This window comes from Anoplophora glabripennis, unplaced genomic scaffold (assembly GCF_000390285.2).
Source record: "Anoplophora glabripennis isolate ALB-LARVAE unplaced genomic scaffold, Agla_2.0 scaffold867, whole genome shotgun sequence".
Classification (NCBI taxonomy): domain Eukaryota; kingdom Metazoa; phylum Arthropoda; class Insecta; order Coleoptera; family Cerambycidae; genus Anoplophora; species Anoplophora glabripennis.
In genome coordinates this window covers 143,133-150,440 of record NW_019417017.1, presented here as the reverse complement: position 1 = coordinate 150,440, position 7,308 = coordinate 143,133, and positions in this window count along the sequence as shown.

The following is a 7,308-nucleotide window of genomic DNA, read 5'->3' as shown; positions in this document are numbered from 1 at the left end:
ACGCCATTCGTTTTTAAAGACTTGGCAACAGCGACACATGTTTTTGTGCGTGCGGACGGCGTCAAAACACAACTACAGAACCCATATGATGGTCCGTTTACAGTGATTAAACGCAACGACAAAACATTCACGGTGCTAGTGCGTGGTCGCGAAGTTAAAGTGTCCATAGACAGAGTCAAACCGGCGTATTGTTTGAATGATGCCACAGATACCAGGAATGAGAACAACAGCCTTCCAGCAACTTCTGCCCCATTATCCGTGCCAACCACACCCAAGGCAATTACCACTAGGTCCGGTAGAAGGGTCCGTTTCCCTGACCGACTGCAAGTTCCGTGATGGCATCCATACTGGCAGGGGGGGGTGTGGGTACACATGTTGCAAGTGACCCATATTTGAAAGCACAACGTCAAGAACGCCGCCGGACGCACCACGGGGTTCCCGGAAGCCGACCCCTGCAGAGTGGCGCCAGGACCAGGGACTTCTGCCACCGACTACCAAGCTACCTACGACCGACTTCAACACAAGGCACCAGACTCTCCAGCAAACCCTCAAACCGTCAACATTACTTTTTCTACGCAAGCTTAGTGTTCAATAAAAATAGTTTATTTGTACCGTTGAGAGAGCGTTTTATTCTTGATGTACTTCGCTGTACAGCAACCCTCATAGCAGTAGGTAAATAAAGTTTCGAAAATTATTTAAATATGGTAATAGTATGTGCACTGAATGACTGTCAACAGATTTTAATGAAAACCAGTACGTTTGTGATCTGCATTTTCAATCTAATGATGTCCAGCAGTTCTATATTACAACTTGACCGAATAGTGGGTTAATATTATGGCAAAAGGTCGAATAATTCGGAAGTTGAAAGCAGCTTCTTTGATTCCCAATAAGGTAGAGAAATTTTTAAATAGAAAGATTGCATAAGTGAAAATATTGTATAATTGAATGATGCATTGTTTCTTTATATATCTTGCAGCAGCAAAAACAACAAGAGCATCCGCTACACCAGCAACAACAGGTGCAGCAGCTACAACAAGAGCAGCAGTTACAACAACAACAAGAACAGCAAGTAAATCAAGAGCAATTAAGTTACAATGAAATTATATTAGAAAGTGAGCATCCCGTATAATCTAATAAAAGAAAAGTTCTGTTGGCGTGTGATGAGGTCTCGACAAAGCAACGAATATGTTCAGAGCATAATATTGACAATAGCAACAAAGTATACTTTATTTATTTCTACATATTCTTGTAATTTATATTACATGCATAAATAATTAAAATCGTATCTTTCAGATAAGTCTTGCTAGTGATATAGTTATTATCATTACTGAATTGAATAAATCATTTCCAATTAGTTGTTGTTTCTTTCCTGTTAGTAAAAAAACTGATTGAAATTCAGATATCAAATACAATTTAAATAGAGGATATGTGTAGTAATCGATGCTGATCGATCTATAATGGTAATTGATTACCTACTTTTACTAAATATTTAAACATCAATTGCTTCATGAACAAAATGAAATATTAAGAAGAAAAACAACATTGAAATTTTTGGTGGATAAATATTTTATTTACAAAATATAGAACATTGCTAAAATATTTCTTTATAATACCTTATTAATTTTGGTATATGCCCTACCTTGGAATAAGTCATAGAATCATATTACGTTCGAATTAAATCAACAATTTTACGAAAGTAGAATTCAATTTTACAGCAATTTTAAAATATTTATATACCCTGCAAAGTGATCGATTTTACACAGTTATAAAATATTTATATTACCTTTTTTTGTGACCTTTATAATGGAGTATATTTTGTTAAAATTTTGGTATCAATTGGTTGTCATGTTGTGTTAAACTTCTTGACATTTTGAGATACATATCATTATGACCTTTAAACGAAACAGTTCCAGATCTCTTCTGAAGAAGAGAGTGATATGTCTCTCGAAGCATTGAGAAGCCTAAACCGACAACATGGCAATCAGCTTAGAAATTGTCCAGCCATAATTTATCGACGTTCCATAGACAGTTTTCAGTTATACTAATATAGTATTATTGGTTATTCAAAAACTATGTTTTGTGATATACTCTCTTGTATGAATTCCTTCCCTATCGTCTTTTTCGTCATGCCGATTTTGATTATTTTGATTTGGAGGCACATATGCAGGTATATTAATATTTTCTTTAAGCACTTCTGTAATGGTTGATCAATTTTTATGTGTCCCATCAATTATTCCTATAACCTCTGGAAATCCATATTGGGCAAAATATTGTTCGATTACAACTGCCTCATTACCTCGGTCATTCTATAATTTGTGGAGACAAGTTACTTAGCAAGTATGTAACTTTTCTGGTTGTTGTACAGGGAGCTTAAGGCAATGAAAAATTTACCAGAATGATGGGTGAAATAATTATATATAGCAAATTTTTCTTCAATTCTATTAGCTATTTCCCTGCTAACACGGAAATGTTAAAAAACTCGGCCACTATATTCAGGTACATTAATTTCAAAGTAGTCCTTATTTTTTACTCTTTCTGTTTCTATTTCATCATCACACAATCTGGACAATGCGTCTGATAAGTCATCTAAATCATTGGACTCAAAATGACACATCTGTAATATTTTAAAAAGTTTATTTAAAACAGAGTTTTTTTTATTCTATTTTTTATTACCACAAGTAGAAATTCCATATTAATAATACAAGAATTACTATTTTTTATGAAAGGAACTTCCTGTATAAAATGTGACTTACTTACTTACTTACTTACTTACATTAAACTAAAATCGTTAACAAAGTAATTATCCAAAACATAAACCTTACTTATAGTGTCGCGTTATCGCTCCTCTTGCCTGATTGATCGGCGTGGCGGGGGGTGTTTCCGTACGCACTTCGGGTCGTAACGCATAGGGCGTAGCCGCGTCACGCCGCAAAAGCCGTTGGGACGCCTGCTGGGACCTCTCAGTCGCCTCCTTCAGCACCTGGAGGGAGTTAGTAGAAACGGGTTCGTCTGGATCGACAGTTGGCCGAGGAGTTGGGAAGTGAATCGCCCCCTCACGGTTGTCGAGTTGTCCTGACCACCCCGTAGCTGCTCTTTCCACCGAGAATGCGGCGATCGAACCAACGTACGGTGGTGTTAGTTAGATTTGAGATTTCGAGGACTCTGTATAGTACTGAATTTAAGGATAAGCACTAGGTCTTTCCAATTTAAAGATCGAACTTAAGGCACTGCAAAGCCTTGTGAGTTTATACTGATGGTTTATACTAGGACTCTTATAGTTCTTAACACTAATTGTTTATAAAAATCTGATGAACCTCGACCCAAAGGTTAGCTATGGCACGGCCTCTTAAGAGAGTGCTCGTGTATATATATATATATAGCAAAAGGGTAGTCACGACTGACTAGTTGATACAAACGTTGAAAAAGTATTTTAGGGTTGCAGTCGGGAAAAAGTGAAGTGGCCAAGAATAAAAATAAACACTCTTCGTTATATCGTCGAGCTTTCGGAAATGTTTATTTCCTTTTTCAAGACATCTATAATAAATTGATATTACAAACAAAATACATTAAATTTTGTAAAAATACTTACTAACATGAGATTAGTTTGAAAAGAGGCTTCATCGCACACAATAAAAACATTTAAAACCTCAATGATGATTATTATAAACAAACAAAATTAAAATCGAAATGCATGTGGACAAACATAAAACAATTTCAGACGTTACTGACGTTTGAATACAAAATCCAAAAAGAAAACTTAGTGACATTTAATATTACCAACTATATTGCCAACCTTGACTCTGGCGGCAAATTTGAATTTTGTAAAGAACTTTTTCACTCTCAATTTTTAAAATGTAAGTATAAATTTTACTTAAGTTATTAATGTCTGATTTTTTATTTAAATTTTATTTTTTCCCGTTAATATGAAACATTTCTAAAAAAGTTCTTTTCAATAAATTTTCTTCACTGTCCAAAACTGTGACATTATCATAATTCATGCGGGGTCCTGATTCGACAACGTGCTCCGATAGTCCACAAGATTTTTTGTTAAGTCTACAGTCACTTTTATGTGACGTAATACGCCCTTTTAGGGTTCTAGAAGTCTGACCTATGTAAGATTTATTACAATTATAACATGGAATTTTATAAACAACATTGGATTTTTCAAGAGTTTTAACAGAAGATTTAATTTTGGAAAATAATTCTGAACCAGTTTTGATATTTCTATTTGCAAACCGAATATTTAAATTTTTAAAAACATTTATTAATTTTGGAGTTAATGATTGTATAAAAGGTAGAGATTTATAAACAATTGGATCATTATCGTTACTAATACTAGTANGGTAATCCGAACCTCTTCAATGTTCTTCTCAAGTGTTTCTTGTGTCTTACATATTTCTTTTGTTAACGTTGTTTTTAACTCTTGATTTGATTTATCATATTTTTCTTCAATTTTGTAAAATTTTTCTTCAATGTCTGCTCGTAGTTTGTTCTTGATTTCTTCTATTACCTTCACTATATTTTCTGTTATTTCCATTTTCCATGCTTCATTTCCTTTTTCTAGGTCCTTTTTCATGTCCAGAAACATTGATTCTTGCTTTTTCTCAGCTTCTTTGAATAACATTTTCTGTTTTTCTTCAGCTTCTTTGCTTCTTTCTTCCTGTTTCCTTTCAACTTCCTGGAATAAAATTTTCTGTTTCTTCTATCCGCCTTTCAGCTTCCTGGAATAATGTTTTCTGTTTTTCTCCAGCTTCTTTGCTTCTTTCTTCCTGTTTCCTTTCCATACCCTGTATATCTTTTTTAATATCTTGAAACAATGCCGTTATGTTTTCGATTCTTAACATTGTTTCTTGCCTGCTAGTTGTTTGTTCCCCCCTTGTTTCTACTTCCGTGCTCATACTTTGTTCTTCATCAGAGCTGCACGCCTCTTCAGAAATTACCTTTCCACTTCTAAGGTCCATGTCTATTTTGTTTTTACTTGGTTTTGCAAATTTTAAAAGAGCCTAACACGTTGGACGCCAATTTCTTGTTGTGTTGAATGTTGTTTTATGTGTTAGTTGAAATTTCATGTATGAATGTTCTATTTTGGAAATTAATGTTTTGAGTAAGTTTTGAATAGCCCCTGTATATGTGTGTCAATAAAGTATGTTATGTGTAGTGTAGTATATATGTTAAAGACGTAAATACAATTCACAAGTCTTATATTTACCTGCTAATGCTTAAATGGCCTCTATTTTAAATTTTATTTAATTTAAAATTTTACTTAAGTTTTTTTATTTTTATATTTTATTTTTTTTATGTGAGCAACTCCCTCGAGTAGGAGGCGGGTTCAATATTTTATTCAAGTAAGAATCTACTTATTTATTTGTCATAAATTTTGTTTATCTCACTATCTAGATTTTCCTCAAATATCACACATGGAATAATAAATAAATTTTGATAACTTTAACAAGTGTCAGCTATATTTACCACAACAGATGTTCAGATATACAGTTATACAAATTTTCTTAATCTAGACTAAAATTAAAAATTGAGATCTCTTTATTTATATTACTTTACAAATTTGATTGGTTAAATGAAACTTTTGTTTTTAAATTTTTTAAAATTTAGTTTTAAATATCTTTATCTTTCATTGATCAATGTTTTTTTTACATATGTGGCCAATAAAATACCTTTTAACTGCAGTTAAATAAAATGGTCTACCTTGTATTTTAAAATTTCAAAGTTCTCAGACGATCTTGAAGTTGGCAGGCCTGCTGAACTGGAACTAGACTTTCTCGTTGTTTTCTGCCATTAACTCGTTCTGAAGCCGTCAGATTCTCCTCCGTTCCATTTATTCCGCTCAGGCACTGGTCACTAATTTTGTATTCGCACTTTATTCCCTTTTCGAAAATTCACGCAGTCGAAGCACTTGATTGGTCACAAATCCTAACAGTTCGTTGTTGTACAAGTTTAATTTTCTTATGTTTGATCCCCGTTCGGGCTAATTTCTTTTCTCACAACTTTTGACAAAATTATAACCTCACATCAGTTTGACATTTGAGATTTGAAAGGGTACAAGTTTTAAAATAATTGGGTTGCCTTGAGTTTACTTGTGATTTTCACTTGTTTTGTTTCAGATTACCACAGATGTTTATCGTTTAAAGATCATGAGCAAACTGGCTGTTTTCGTCCAAAACACTTTTAATAAACCCGAAAACAAAAGAAGTTTGTGTGGATACAACGTCACCTGTCATATAAGATAACTTATTTTATGAAATTTTGGGCATACGGATTTCTAAAACTGAAAATTATGCTTATTTTCGATTATAGGATACAATTCTCGTTATTTTGATACCCCATTTTCCATTGTAGGTTATAATTTTACATCTATTCTGAACCTATGCTAAATTATGAAAATACAGTAACATTTCTTACTTAAAACTGTTTTTACCTATCTAAATCTATTTTATGACCTCTTTATTAAAGTTCTTACATACTTTCCACTTGGGTTTGCATTTATTTAAATGTTTATGGCTTATTTTTGTTCTAGGTGTCGAAATGACATCGTTTTTCACAAATTTTTCACTTATGGAAAAGTCTATAACATAAAATAAATACTGCTTTTTAGTCCTTGGAAGATGCACTAGCCAATGTCTACAGCAGATTCACACTCACCTTTAGATTAAAAACAAGATTTACAAAGTTTGTCGTTTGACATATGATACAATTTTTTTTCTTGTACAATGCACCTATATATTGGATCAAATCCAGTTCTAAGGATGTGAACTTGCTAAAGGTATAACACTTTAACTTTCTATAACGTTATTTGCATGTATATTGAAAATTTAGTAAAATTCATTCGATAGCCGTTACTGTACAAAGCTATCGTTTCAAAATTCGATGAAAATCTTTAAATGAAGTATAGATAATGTTTTGTACTGCTGTGGTTTGTTGGTGACAAACATGTACTGTGCAAACATGTACATGTTTCTGTGCTGTTTTTTTCAAGAAATTATCGTTGGAAAATTGTTTTATTTTGAATTTCATGTGAATTTTGACATTTCCGGAGTCATATTCCATTATATAACTTGCATTGCACAAATTTGTGATATTCTTTTAAACTAGACATAAAATAGAACTATTTGACTTAATTTTTACTACTTCATGTGATTCTTTTTAAGAAAATCTATAAATTTAATAAATATTTTCAGTTTAATTGTTCATACTTGGAATTAAATATTTTAAAACGCTACTATGCTTTAAGATTTGCTTTTATTTAATGTTTTATAATTGAGCAGTATGTCATAACATGACAATATATATATA